Source organism: Pinus tabuliformis, chromosome 2_2, assembly GCF_031772625.1.
Source record: "Pinus tabuliformis cultivar Carrire ecotype Pingquan chromosome 2_2, CPIR1, whole genome shotgun sequence".
NCBI lineage: Eukaryota > Viridiplantae > Streptophyta > Pinopsida > Pinales > Pinaceae > Pinus > Pinus tabuliformis.
The window spans coordinates 503,741,304-503,755,817 of record NC_142300.1 but is presented as its reverse complement, the minus strand read 5'-3'; the positions used below and the strand labels follow the sequence as shown (position 1 = coordinate 503,755,817).

The 14,514-nt window shown below is 36.7% G+C and overlaps 1 pseudogene; it reads left to right on the top strand.

Annotated features, from left to right (window-relative positions):
- The first annotated feature begins 8,618 nt into the window (after window positions 1–8,618).
- Window positions 8,619–9,398, top strand: LOC149193565 (uncharacterized; annotated as a pseudogene).
- Window positions 9,399–14,514: the final 5,116 nt, after the last annotated feature.

The window sequence follows — 14,514 nt, the reverse complement described above, 5'->3', positions numbered from 1 at the left end:
TGTAAAAGAAAATAGTTGATTCAAAATATATATTAATGAAATTCTCTTAAAAGATTAAAAGCCAATCTAATTAACTTAACTTATCTAAACTTTAACTTTTATTAAATTTTATATTTAACCAAATTAAACTGTTAATATCACAAGCTAATGAAAATTGTCAAATTCTCAAGAGAATGGACAATCATGTAAATAATTAATGAAACACAAAGAGATGATAGGAGCTCCTATTGAAAATGCACGTTGATCTAGTCATCCATATGTTCATATCCCACCCTCATAATTTAGAAAATGGGAAATATTTTAATTACTTCAATGCAAGTGCCTACATTATCTTAATCAATTCTCATGGGAATATGGGCATCCATTGCCATCGACTTGCAAGTATAGTCACATAATACAATATATGTGATAAGGAAAAAAGATTGTCTCATAATTCAATATATATATTCTACATTGTATTTAATACAAATAATGAAAAACTCTATTAACATATAAATGATTTAATGCAGTTGCATATAACAACATCAAGCTATTCATGTGGTAAAATTGTAACATATACCTAAACTTTCCAAAACTCCAGTAAAATACAAAATAATATAGTATTTATCATTGATGATAACACATTGTGCACAATTACAAAGACCAACCATTGGAAATCTGCACAATTACAAAGACCCATCAAAATTCCTCACTATGTAAAACATCCCTAAGTTGCAATGAACAACCTTCAATATCAAAACAAAACCATTTACACAATCTTATAGATTCATAACACTCTTAAAGCTACGATACATGTTATGGATTCCTAATATATAAATCCAAAACCTAGAAAGTGGACATTAAAACGCTCACAAAAAATAAATAACACTCCTCGTAAAACCACAATAAACCAAGCAACAGCAACTGGACAAAACTAGTAGAACCTAAGAAAACCATTTATCATAATAAGAATTAGAAAATATAGATTATAAATGTTAAATGAAAACTCTCATTTCAGTATTGAAAAGAAAATAAAAAGTTTTTATGCCCAAAGGATAATCAGAAGCCTAGAATAAAGAAGAGTTTGCTGAATATACCAACAATGAAAAACTCTTGTCACTTCACCCACTGTTTGCGAAGAAATTTCAAATTTTTTAAACAAACATATTCCAAAATGTAACATATCCCACTACTATATATTTTATAAATAAAGCAACCACGTTTCATTTTTTAATATTTTTTTTCGTTGAGAATGAAGCCACATTTGACACCATTTCATTTCAAAGTTTTAAACAAACCCATTTGAAAAAATATAATCTAACCCACTGCTATATGGTTAAAAAAAACATAGCCACATTTCATCATTTTTTTGGTTTAGAATGAAGCCACGTTTGGCACCATTTAAATCAAAAGTCAAACACATTTCAAAAGATGTAATGTAAACTCTGGATCTAGGTGCAAGGTAGTGGATTACCACATTAATATTGGATTAATGGTTAGTACTTCCAAGCACAAAACCAACGCCCCCCACATGCTCGAGGAGATGGGTGTGGTGGCCCTTTGCATGATGTAAGTCACTGCATATAGGAAAGGTGGCAATGGGTGGAAGTGAAGTGTTGGGGTTTTTATGTCCCCCAGAGAGAAGTCTAGTGAGTTTCTAAGTGATTGTGGGTAAGGAGACTGGAGTGGAGGGTTGGTTTTGTGGCACCTTGAGTAGTAGAAACTCCATCGACTGCACACGAAGGATTACATGTATGTTATTGGCCATCTCTCTTATCTCATTATGCTACCTTGTTTCGGGTTTCATCTGAGGGAGATGGCTCGAATCCTTGGGATGGATGATAAGGATGTGGGGGGCTAGGGGCATAGGCTGGTGGCATGTGTCGACTTCTAATTTTGTCTTGTGCAACCGATAAGCACCCTCTCCATCTCACTCTTCTTAGAGATTCTCCTCTCCAATATGGGAATTTTGATGGCTCTTAGTAAGGGGCATGGTGTTGAAGCATGCAGGTTTGTTACCAGAGAGGATGGGGGGTTGGGCTATGGGGATGTCTACAAGTTCACCTACATTGTAAGAGGAAACCTCTATAACATGACCATGTGCATTTGAAGGGGGGTTTGTAGAAACATGGGAATGGGGGAGAAGGAGGTGAATTACTGCGGGTGGTAAACCTAGTAGGGTATTGAAATTGGCTATGGTGGGAGGACTGGTGATGAAGGCGTTATGGGGCTCAGGGATGGGTGGATACCTGTTTTGGGTGCTCTTTCTTCTAACTGGGTGGATAACGATGGGCATGCTAGCCAGGTTAGGCCGACAACCCGTAGCAGTTTCACCTCTTTACTTGGGTTTAGGGAGGCAATGCATGTTAGATTGTTGCTAGGGGGGCTTATTTTTCGAAATGTAGCCTCTCGTGTAGGTCATGGGTCGATCCCTTCTATGGAACCCACCTGCACCCACGAGGGGAATGATAGTGCAATCGATAGAGGGGGTTTGAAATTGTTTGGATGGAGCATCACAACATTACTACCTTTATGCATGCACCTTGTTGCAATACATTGAAGGTTAATCGGGTTACAACTTGCCTCACTATACCGGACTGGGCCAGAGAGACCATTGCATGACATGCTAAAACTCAAGGCCACAGTAAGAAACCTTGCGCAACAAGGCAAGACACGGAACCTGGACCTATGGGTGGTCAACAAGGTCGGAAGTTTTTCGAAAGGTTAATTAGTGAAGCAACCGTCGCTTACCGATAGGGAACCAATGAAGAAATTCAAAATTTCTTAAAAGAATGGGAAGCACAATTGAAGCATTAGAGTGAGACAGATACAAAATTGGAGGACTAGAGATTCCTTGTCCTGGACCCTGGAAATAGAAGAGGTAGAATCACCCAATTTAAGCATACCCTCTACCTATATTGGCTGATGAAAATCCTACTCGAAAAGGCGATGGAGAAAATCTCAGTAGGCATGGTAGTCACAGTTTAAGGAATGCCGAATTAGAAGAAGAAATTTTGGAAGGTGCAATTTCAACTACACAAACATGACGCCTGCCTTGACCGAATTGAGTAACACTTGCCATGTCTCTTGGTCCAAACAAAGTTGCTTGGTATGACTACGAAATATCTAGCACTGGTGGAATCAACATCAACTGAACAACATGATTAGCTTGCCTACTTTCTAGTAGTTTTGTTTATATATGCAAATAGATTTTAAATTTGTGTATGCAACTATATATGTATGTAGAACTCTATAGTATGGTAGTGGAAAATAATCTGAAACTTATATTTCTTGGATAGAAAGACTTAAGCTTTTTTCCTACTCAATGGCAAATAATGCGAAAAGGTGGCCAACAATCTTGGTTTCCCATTGGGCAAGTTGAGGCCACCTAGCGAGTTCTATGTGGTGTAAATTTACTCTATAATTAATGAAAAAGGAGGATCTACCAAGCTTAACAAAACAAAAGATATAATGTAAGCCACTACTATATGGTTCAATGTTAAAAAAGAATGCATCCATGTTTCATCATTTTTTTGGTTTAGAATGAAGCGAGTTTTGGCACCATTTAAATTGAAAGTCTAGCTTTTTAGAATCTAAAGTGGTAGGAAAGTTTGTTTTTTTTTTTTTTTTTTTTCATTTTGAAATTTATTTTTCTCTAATCTTCATATGGGTTTTCACTTTTATCTAATTCTTATAAGTGGTGATAAGTAATAGGCACTGTAAATTTTTAATCGTCATTTGGTAAAAAACTATTTTAAGCAAAGATTAAGCACCTTATTTAGATACACAAGAAAGTTAGCACTTACAATATAAACCACCAAAATATGTTGATATCTTTCCATTTAAACCATAGTCTGAAAATGATTAATTAAAAAAATGATTCAGATGACCAATTCCAATAAGAGGAATTAAAAATGAAAAATTTCAATAAAAAAATTAAAATTATTAATATAGAATAACATAAATTAAATAATAATAATGATTAGTATACTAGTTAAAAAATAATAATACTTTTATGGTAAGTTGTAGTTTCTTTTATATATTTGAAAAATATATTTTATTTATTTTCTTGATATTTGATAAATTAAAATTAAAATAAATTAATTAAAAAAATAAAATAAATGTTTAATCAATAAATATAATTTTTATGTGAATTAAAACTAAATAAACGTATTTTTAAATAAATAAAAATTATATTTGTGATATTTATATCATAAATAAATAGAAAACAAAAAAAATACACAAAACCAAAACAGTCCAAACAAATGTAATGAATTAAAAGATCCAGAAAATGAACACCTGAAAATCAAGAAATGCTTTTCAGAAATGAGGATGAAAAAAAGGAAACACCGGAAAATCTAGATAGTACCCAAATAAAAAAAAAAAACACGATGAATAAAACAAACAAGAAAACGAAACACCAGAAAATCAAGGAAGGAAAAAGAAGAAAAAGAAAGAGGTTGCCTTTATAATAAAGTGAAAAAGCAATGAGAAAGATTCTAACCACAAATCGAGAAAGAAAAAATGCTCGAAAATTCAAAGATTTTAATCCCATGAAAGGACAAAAACTAATGAGATTTTATTCCCAAAAAAGAAAATTCAAAGATTTTAAAAAATTTCAGAGAAAAGCAAAGAAAACAAGAGCCACTATCCCTAGAATTTATGGGTTACCAAAGATCCATAAAGAAGGGGTTCCTCTTAGACCAATAGTTAATACCATTGATTCCCCAACCTACGAACTCGCTAAGTATGTTGCTAAAATCCTTAAGCCCCTTGTGAGGAATACTAATTCTTTCATTAAGGACTACCATGATTTTGTGAATCTTATTAAAAATGAGAAGATAGAACGTGATGACATCCTTGTTAGCTTTGACATAGTGTCCTTATTCACCAAGATTCCTCTTGATGAAGCCATTCAGGTTATAAAAGATGTTATTGATCCAGGAACTGCAAGATTGGATGAAATGTGCTTGCGGTCAAATGCTTTCACCTTCCAAGGAATATATTATGAGCAGACTTCTAGTGTGGCAATGGGAGCATCACTTTCGCCAATAGTGACAAACTTATATATGGAATACTTTGAAAAGAAAGCCCTTGAATCATACCCTTTGAAGCCAGCCTGGTGGAAGTGATTCGTCAATCATACCAATATAAAATGGACACATGGTAAAATAGAGCTTGTCATGTTTTTTATTCACCTAAACTTTATCTCTCCATAAATAAAATTTAGTACGGAGATAGAAGAAAACATGAGCATCCCATTTTTAGACGTACTCATAATCAGGAAATAGGATGGCTCTTTAGGGCATAAGGTTTTCAGGAAGTCAACCCACACAGAAAGCTACCCCCACGCGGATTCCCACCATCACCTAGCCCAGAAGTTTGGTGTTCTAAACACTCTTGCTATCAGAGCCCTTCATAATTTCTGACTCTGAGCATCTGAATGAAGAGAAGAAACATTTAGTTTCAACCTTTAAGAGTATAGGCTACAAAGAAAAAGAAATTAAAATAGCAATAGAGAAAGCTGAAAGAAGGGTGTTATCTCATGAACCTAGAGCTCAAGACCAACCTCAATGTGGTAGGGTATTTCTACCTTATATTCAAGGAGTAACTGATAAGATTGCTAAAATCCTAAGGAAGAAAAACATAATCATGCAATTCTCAGCCCCTGGAACTATTAGGCAAGGTATGAGGTCGGTCAAAGATAATATTGATAGACATCAACTTAAAGGGGTCTATAAAATAAATTGTTCCTGTGGAAAAAGTTACATTGGTGAAACAGGTCGCTCCTTGTAGACAAGACTCAAGGAACATGGAGCTGATATTAGGAATGAAAGGTCTCATACTTCAGCCTTGGCAGAACATTCCTCAAAGACTAAGCACCGTGTCTGCTTGGAAAATGCCTCAATTGTCACAAGGGAAGAACAACATCATAGGCGAAAGATTAGAGAAGCTCTTGAAATTATCAAACATCCGCATAATCTCAACAGGGACAATGGTATTGAGATTAGTGGAAACTGGCTTCCCTTAATCAGAGAAATTAAGATCACTAATACATCTCAGGTATAGCAATCAGTTGGTAGATATCCCTCTCCTATTCTAATAATTAGTAGTTAATAGCATTACTATAATAATTTAAGTATGATAATAATAATAATAATTAGTATTTAATTACAACATTTACAATAATAATTATGATAATAGCTATTACTATTGTCATCAACTATTTTTATGAATTATTATTATTAGGTATTAATTAAGATCTATTAATAAATCTATTAATTAGTTAAACTAGTAATATAAATTAAACATTTCCTAGTAAATATTCATAATAATGATTACTATTTTAATTATTAACATTAATTATTAGGTCTTGATATTAATTATCAATTACTAATATTAATTATCTATTATTATTATTATTATTATTAATTATTAATTATTAATATTGATTTTTAATTATTAATATTATTAAAATTAATTAATTTTAATATAAGTATTAATATATTTTAATAATTAACCTCAAGTAAGGTGAGCAACAGCTGGAGAATGGAGAGTCAACTAAAACATATCGAAATCTGGCTCTCCTCCCACAAAGGGATCAATCTCAAGCACATACACCGGGAGGGAAACAAAGTAGCTGACCTATTGGCAAATATAGGAGTGGAAAGCAGAACAGATCTCCATACAGGTACACTCTCTACTCTAGCCACTGAACAACAGATGCTGGAATATCAGGAATTGGTAAAGAATGAAATGGCTCAGGAGGAAGAAGTGCACCCGGAGGCGGGTGATCTCCAAGAACATTAATGGCCACCCAATGGACCATCGGCGATCGCAGAATGGGGAGACCAAAGGGCAAGGCCTTTACATATAGCAATATGTGATTGTGATCATATCGTATCGCAATATTTCATCGGTGGAAACCAAGAGGTGGAGCCTTTACTTATAGCAAGATGCGATTGCGATCCGATCGCATCGCAATATCGCATCGGCGAAAACCAAGGGGCAGAGCCTTTACATATAGCAATATGTGATTGTGATCAGATCGCATCGCAATATCGCGTTGGTGGAAACCAAGGGGCGGAACCTTTACGTATAGCAATATGTGATTGTGATCAGACCACATTGCAAAATCGCATCGGCGGAAACCAAGGGGCGGAGCCTTTACATATAGCAATATGAGATTGCGATCGAATCGCGTTGCAATATCGAATCGGTAGAAACCAAGGGGTGGAGCCGTTACACCTTCATATGTGCGATGCGATGATATGGAGTCGACGATATTCTAAATATTATTTTATAATATTTGGTTTTGCTATTTGTATGATTGACCAGTGGGTCTATCATTTTTTTGTTGCTTCTGGTGGTGTTGTGTTGAATATTTTTCGTGGTTTTGCTTCAAAACATGGATCTGAGTCCTATGTATGGGTTTCCAGTAAGAAATAATTAATTCCTTCTTGTATATGGTTGTAATTCTCAATTTGAGGAGTTTGTTCCTACATAATAGGAATTTAGTTTCTCCTAGTTTAGTGTGTGGTTGAGAGAATCTCTCAACCACACCACTGTACGTCTAAGATAGAATTCCTATCTTGAGACTATTGCTTATATAAATATGTGTGTAAATTTCCTCATTAATTAATATAGAACATATTTGAGAGTGTGTGATATTTTATCTTGGTATCAGAGCGTCAGAGCCCGTGAGGGCCTGGGCCCTTGGCCCTTCCTAGGCCAGGGAAATAAAAGAGGATATTTTTTTTAATTTTTAATTTTTAGTTTGTCCATCGAGCATCGAACAGGGTTCCGATGAGCTGGGCGGTGTTCTGCAGCACTGAGTGCTGCTTCTGCTTTGAAGAGATCTTGGCAGCCCTTCAGGGAGATCGGCAACAGTTCTTTTGTAGATCAGTGTTTTCTTTTGAAGTGAGACCTCAAAGCATTGGAGGTTGACAGTCAATATTGTTTCACCGTAGCGGATCTAAATAATCTATTTGGCATCTTCTACATCGATGACATGGAGTTTCTTTAAACCTATCCATGAAGGAGGCAGGATCAGATCAGAAGCAGTGGATCTGTCGAGCAGATCGAGGCAATTGGAGTTTAATGTGGTGGTGTGACCTATCTTTATTTCGTGAAGTGTGGACGAGTGTTTCCACAATTTTAATGAAGGGTCGTCGAGCCACCTGTTGACGAAGGAGACCTGATTGTGTCCATTTACTGCTATCTGGTTCGTGGTTGGGTTGGTGTGGCTTCTAGGATGACCTTGGTCCGATCTCTCGGATCTGTCAGTGGAGGTGAATGGTTTGATTGTGGGTGCCACAGTTTCGTGGAGGCAACAATCGGTGCAGCTTGGTCAAACTGACAGTTCAGTGGAGTTCGAGTTGGCGATGCAGCCGGAGGTCGAGTGGTGGCAGCTTGGAAATAGTTTGGCCTATGTGGAGCTGTGGCATCTGTATTAATTGGAGGAAATCTGCCGTGGAGATCACCGATTTGGAGATCTTGGATATTTGGAGATCACTGATTTGGAGATATCCATGATTCCCCTATCGGCTCAAATCCTTGAAGATTGTGAAAGATTTGGTAATTGAAAGATGGACGGTTTCAAAGTCTGTATGTATTGGCATATGGAGCAGAGGAAGGCAATGGATAGTGAACCAGAGGATCTTCAATTCCTCGACATCGCAGCAATTGTTGGAGAGGCTTTCAAGATCCTGCGCTCCTGTACTAAATTATAGAAGCCGGCAGTTTGGCCGGAGAGAGGACTATGCGGGAATTGACGCGGGAATGGATGGAGCTCTTCGTCTTTCTTGTGGCCTATGTGGTCTTCGTTTTGGCTTTCTCATTGCTGTCCACGGAGGCAGTGGTGTATACTGTGGCCTCCATGTACACGGGAAGGGAAATTTCGTACGGGAGGGTTGTGAGCATTCTTGCTCGTGGTCTTTGTCTATTACGCGGCCTTTCTATCGATCTTCTTTCTGCTCATACTCTCGGTGGAAGTGAACTAGTCGAATTCGGTGTTCTTTATTTTTGGTCTAATTCCTATAACTGCCCTCTTCATCTGTGGATATGTGTATCTAAGCATGGTCTAGCACCTTGCCTGCGTTATCTCCCCCTTGGAGGACAAATATGGCTTGGGTGCCATGCGGAAAAGCAGGAATCTCATTTTGGGAAATCGGATCACGGCCTTGGTGCTCGAAACTCTTTACCTCATATTCGGCGGAATTATTGGAGGGTTTTTTGGGTATGCTGTCCTTCACGGGGACCGCCATGGCGTGGGCACTGCAGAAAGAGGCGCGTACGGCACAGTTCTTGTTGGGTTGCTGTGTTTTGTTAACTTGATGGGGCTGTTGACACAGAGTGTGTTTTACTTTGTGTGCAAATCTTATCACCATGAGAGCATAGACAAATTGGTGGTGCGGTGAGCATGGAGCATGGAAGGGTTGGCGCAGGTAGTGGGTACGGATCGATGGTGCCGCGTGGATTCAATTGCTGGTGACTTCAATCGCTGGAGGTTTGTGATGTCTTGGATTAGCAGATCTATGTCTCGGTGCAGTATAAGAGAGTGCATATTGCTGTAGGAGCGGAGGATATCGATCCGATGCAAATCGTTGTAGGATCGGAGGAAGTCAAGTCAATGTCGTGTGCTGAGCAGGTGACCGATTGAAAGTCACTAGTGCTTGGTGCATTCTCAAGAAGTCCTTGCTTGACCATACTACAAGCTTGCAGACCTGTTGTGTTCCACCTCCAAAGTTGCACAGTGGTCGTGTTGCAGAACAACGTTGGAGTTGTGAAGCGTGTGATCAAAATCGTGGGTATAGCATAGCGTAAGGGTTGTCGGTGGTGGAGCAACAGATCTGGTGTGTGCCATCATGAAGCAGAATGGTGGAGTAGCATTGTGAATTACTCCAAATAGTGCATTTTAGTTTTGGTGGAACAAACTTGCTATTGAATCTGTGACATTATTTTAATTTCTTGTGTATGCTCGGTGTGGATGATGTGGATTCATAAATATTGTAAATCTGGTTAAGAATGGGATGTATTGTTGTGACATTTATTCTAGCCAACTATTGTCACCAGTTTAAGTCTATGTTGGAATTGGCCATTCTAACAATAGACTAATTTATTTACAGGAATTCTTAACAACCAGATAGGGCATTAGAGGAGTTGCATTAGAGATTGGAGGATGATCGAGATCGTGTTGCAGATTTTTAGCGAGCATGAGGCAGTATGCTTAGCTTTGATACTGTGAGTAGGGGAAGTGGCATTATGTTGCGATGCCAAGAGAATTGAAATGCGATGGAGGATTGGACTGTGGAGTCCTCAATTACTGTTCTTGAAGGGAAAATTGTGTTCTCTTCGTGTGGCTGTGAGTGCCTATGTTCTAGTTTTTTTCAGTGGACCCCTCACAGATGAGGTAAAGGAGCAGTGACAATGTTTATGGTGGACAAAAAAGTAGATGTTTGTTTGAGTTAGTGTGGTTTGTGGAATAGACTCCCTAGCATGTTATAAGCAAGTCCAGTTGTTGTAATGGTCATTGTATGTACCCAGAAACTCCAAAATGTGGAATGTAAGATTTTTTAAAAGGCATCTGAAAGTTCGTGGTGATCTCAAAACCACTTTGTAATGGTTTATGGTCAGCCTGAAACCATCTTTTGTCATTGTAAAGTGAGGGTTGGTGGTGAGCCAAAAACCATCTATAGAGTCTTTGTGGCTGAAGTGCTTTTGTGACCAGCTTGCCTTTGTGGCAGAATCACCTCTATGGCTTGAGGTGCCTTTGTGGCCGGGTGTACACAAGAGCTTTGTGCTCAATTGAGCAGGTGGACTGCAGAACACCTGGCTCAGATTCAGATAATTTTTAATTTTTTGAGTAGAAGGGGATTGGCGCGCTTTTTGCTCTGACAGTCGCGCTAGGATGTGCAACTGGCGCGTCTGTTAGGCCATTAATAGTGCCATCGCGCCGAAATACCAGATTGGTGTAGAATTTTATGGAAAGATCACGCCAATTCACCTTCAAGGGGGTCCGCGGGAATCCTCATCTTCGTTTGACGATTTGCGAGAGGAGGCAGATCGGAGAAGTTGTGGATCTGTCTGGGGGTGGCAGATTGTGTTTTGGAGGTTCTGTACATGCAATTCACCTGATCGTGGTGGATTTGACTATCATGACAGGTAGTGATTAAGGGGGGGAGTTAGAAATAATTAATTCCTACTTGTCTATGGTTGTAATTCTCCATTTGAGGAGTTTGTTCCTACATAATAGGAATTGAGTTTCTCCTAGTTTAGTGTGTGGTTGAGAGAATCTCTCAACCACACCACTGTACGTCTAAGATAGAATTCCTATCTTGAGACTATTGCTTATATAAATATGTGTGTAAATTTCCTCATTAATTAATATAGAACATATTTGAGTGTGTGTGATATTTTATCTTTTCCTTTGGTGACAATCTCGGGATATATGATTGGTATTTTGCCATGTCAAACTGGTTTCCCCAATCTGGGGTAGTTTAGACCTTCTTGTTGAACTCTAGCAATAGCGGTTGAGGCCAGGGCCTCAGTGTAATTATATTTTTGTTTTTATTAATAGAATTAGCCTTACATAGAAAATATATATATATTTTAATAATTTAAGATTTAATAATAACACAATATACTATTACTACTATTCATTAAATGCTAATATATATATTTAAAAAAATAAAAGAATAAATATTTCACATACTAATTTATAATTAAAAACATTACTATTTATTGTAATTAAACAATTAATATTTTACATTCACCAATTAATATATATTAAATATAACAAAGTATAATAGTTATTATTAATTATTATTTAAGATCTATTAAACAAGCCGACATTCATCTCATCCTTAAATCTACTCTCCTCATAACTATTTAAATCCCTCATTTAAGCTCTTCTACTATCAACATTCAAGAAGTCCTGATGATGGATCCCTGTCTGGATTTGAAAAGTTGATGGAAAATGGTTTTTACTGTGATTCTCCGATAACTATGTCAAAAGAGTCATTACAATTGCTTACGCAGAGATTCAATGCATTCTTAAAGGCATTAACCCATATACATCTGTGTGTTTAGATGTTAATGAATCTATTGTAATGGCCTTGAAACATATGCACATGTGCATTTAGATGTTCATGAATCTATTGTAATGACCTTTATGCATATGCATATGCATATCACAACACAACAAGAGTGAACGAAAAGGTCGTTGCTCGTTCAAGGAATCGTAGGATCGGAAATTGTCATTTCAAATTGTTGCTACTAACAACCCTAATTCCGTCCATCATCTTCTCATTAGGGAAGTATGAAACCACACCAACCCTCACAGATATTATTTCAAAAAGTCACAGATCTTATTTGAAAACGTCGTTCCATCCATCATCTTCTTAGTAGGCAAATCTCAAACCAGACCAAATGAGATTGCACTACGACCCAAATTGCGATACCCTCTTCGTTTCGTTTTTTCCACTAAATTATTTTTATGTTTCAGTTTCGTTTTGTTTAACTCCTTCTATTTTAAAATAAAGAATTGCTCCAGTCATTTTGGTTTTTCCATTGAACTAGTATTATTATGTTTTTTAATGTGAATTCTCTTATGGTCTCTTTTATATATAAAAGAAAACTGCATTTACTTGTGATTATACATATATATATATATATATATATATATATATATATATATATTAAATTGATATTTTTTATAATTATTTGTTCTTTGTTATAAAACTGCATTCATTTGTGTTTAGGATTATATATATATATATTGGTGTAAAGTAATATGAATTTATTATTTAATCTATGTTGGTTATTATTTTTATGTAAATTCTTCTCTTTTTAAATATGGAAATGTATATTTATTTAACATGCATTTAAATATTGCATGGTTATTATTATTTTATTAAAAATACTAATGTTACAATGTATTTTTTATAAAAATTGCTAGAATTTATGTCTTTATTTTTAGTTTTTAAAATTGCACTTTAAATGGCATAATGGGTTGTGATTATTTTATTAATATTATAAAATCGATTTCATGTTTATAATGTATATAAAATTGTATATTGTCACCATATATTTTTGTTGAAAGAATTAGTTTCAGTTAATGTTAAGTGAAGTATGAAGTATGTATTTTTTTTATAAAAATTGCTAGAATTTATGTTTTCATTTTTAGTTTTTTAAATTTCACTTTAAATGACATAATGGGTCATGATTATTTTATTAATATTGCAAAATCGATTTCATGTTTATGATGTATATAAAATTGTATATTGCCACCTTATATTTTTGTTGAAAGAATTATTTTCGCTTAATGCTAAGTAATGTTAAGTGAAGTCAGGTTTCAAAATTAGATTTAAGATTTAAGTTTTAGGCTTAGGAGGGAGAGAGAGAGGGAGCAATGGTGATATAGAGAGAGATAGAGGGAGAGGGGTGAATGGGAGAGAGATGATTGATAGAGATGGTGACATAGAGAGATAGAGGAAGAGGGGTCAATGGGAGAGAGATGATGGAGAGAGATAGAGGGAGAGAGGTGAATGGGAGACATATGATTGAGAGAGATGGTGACATAGAGAGATATAGGAAGATGGGTGAATGGGAGAGAGATGATTAAGAGAGAGTCTAAGATACTGAAATAGATGTTAAGGGATAGAAAGAGTTGGGGATGGGGATGGGGGAGCAAGAATTAGAGAAAGGATGAGAGATAGAGAGAGAGAGAGAGAGAGAGAGAGAGAGAGAGAGAGAGAGAGAGAGAGAGAGAGAGAGAGGTGGGGTGTGGCGAGAGAGAGAGAGAGAGAGGGAGGGGTGAGAGAGAGCAAGGAGGAGGTAGATAGAGAGGGCTAGGAGAGAGAGGGAAAGAAAGATTGAAAGTGGGAGAGGGGGAAAGAGAGAGAGGCAGTGAGAATGAGAGTGAGAGTGAGAGGAGAGGGAGGGAGAGAGGGGAAGAGATTTAGAGACAAAGAGTGAGAAGGATATAATTTCAGAGAGATTGAGCAAGAGATAAATTCTCAGAGTGAGAAAGAGAAATATTGGGAGATACTAAGAGAGGGAGATAGCAAGAGAGAGGTAGAGCAAGTGAGATAAAGAAATCGAGAGATAGACAATGAGAGGAAAGAGAGAGAAGGAAAGAGGGGTGAAGAGAGGAGGAAGTAGAAAGGGAGTGAGGAAGAGAGAGAGAGAGAGGGAGAGGAAGAGAGAGAAGGACATGGGGCAAGATAGAGAGTAAGACAAAGAATGACAGGGTGAGAGATTGACAATGAGAGAGATAGAGAGAGTGAGGGAGATACATAGTAAGAGTCACAGGGAGAAAGATTGAGAGACAATGTGAGAGAGAGATATCAGGAGTGAGATAGAGAAAGAGTTACAGAGAGAGAGAGAGAGAGAGAGAAAAGGGGGGGGGGGGGGGGGGGGGGAAAGGAATGGAATGAGGGAGGGCATATTTTCCCCTTCAACTTTGTTTCACAATATATTCATACAGATTTAGGATTTATTTATTATCCAAAGTCACATTTATTGCAAACTATA